This window comes from Gracilinanus agilis, chromosome 6 (assembly GCF_016433145.1).
Source record: "Gracilinanus agilis isolate LMUSP501 chromosome 6, AgileGrace, whole genome shotgun sequence".
NCBI classification, from domain to species: domain Eukaryota; kingdom Metazoa; phylum Chordata; class Mammalia; order Didelphimorphia; family Didelphidae; genus Gracilinanus; species Gracilinanus agilis.
The window spans coordinates 256,872,350-256,873,506 of NC_058135.1; positions in this window are offsets into that span (position 1 = coordinate 256,872,350).

Consider the following 1,157-nt stretch of genomic DNA (forward strand, 5'->3'; position numbering starts at 1 on the left):
CCCCATGCTCTCTTAATTACTTTATGGTGATTCTCTTGAGTTCTGTGTTTGGGCAACAAGCTCTCTGTTTCAGTCTGGTTTTTTCTTTATTAATGTTTGGAAGTCCTCAATTTTATTGACTGACCATACTTTCCCCTGCAAAAATATAGTCAGTTTTGCTGGATAGTTGATTCTTGGTTGTAGACCCAGTTCTCTTGCTTTCTGGAATATTATATTCCATGCCTTCTGGTTCTTCAATGTAGATGCAGCCAGATCCTGTGTTATCCTAACTGTGGTTCCCTGGTATCTGAATGACTTCTTCTTAGTAGTTTGTAATATTTTTTCCTTGGTCTGGTAGTTTTTGAATTTGGCTATAATATTCCTGGAAGTTGTCAGTTGTGGATTAAATGTAGGAGGTGATCTGTGGGTTCTTTCAATTTCCAGTTTTCCCTCTTGTTTGAGAATGTCAGGGTAGTTTTCTTAGATAATTTACTATAGGATTATGTCCAAACTTTTTCTTTTGTAATGATGTTCCTATAGATCAATAATTCTTAAATTGTCTCTTTGAGATCTGTTCTCCAGATCTTTGGTTGTATTAATGAGGTGTTTCATATTCTCCTCAAATTTTTCATTTTTTAAAATTTTGTTTTATATGTTCTTGCTGCCTTGTGAAGTCATTTGCTTCTAGTTGTTGAGTTCTATTTTTTCTGAAAACTTCTTTTTTTTTTTTTTTGCTTGAAAACGAAGCAAAGAAGGCAAAAGATGATCTACAAAGAAAATCAGACCAGAAGGAGAAGGATAACCAAAAAGCCAGGGATGAAATTCAGCCTTTAAAAAACAAAAACAAAACAAAACAAAACAAAACAAAAACTAGCTAGCTTTTCTAATCAATAAAGGTACTAAGTTCTATAGATAGGAATACAACAGTAAGATATTCCCTCACCTAAGGGAGATCACTTTCTTTAGTGGAAGGAAACCACTCCCGGAAGTGGAAGGGGTGGCCCCAGAAAGGATATTTTGATTAAAGAAATCTCAGGGATGGTGAATTGAGCAAGGAGGAGGGGTGTGTGTGGAATCAGTTGACAGGGTAACAGTAATATAGTTTTAGTTTTAGGCTGTACAAGAACAGGTGGCATCTTCATTGGTTTATGGACCCCTGGATTATGTAAAACAATTAG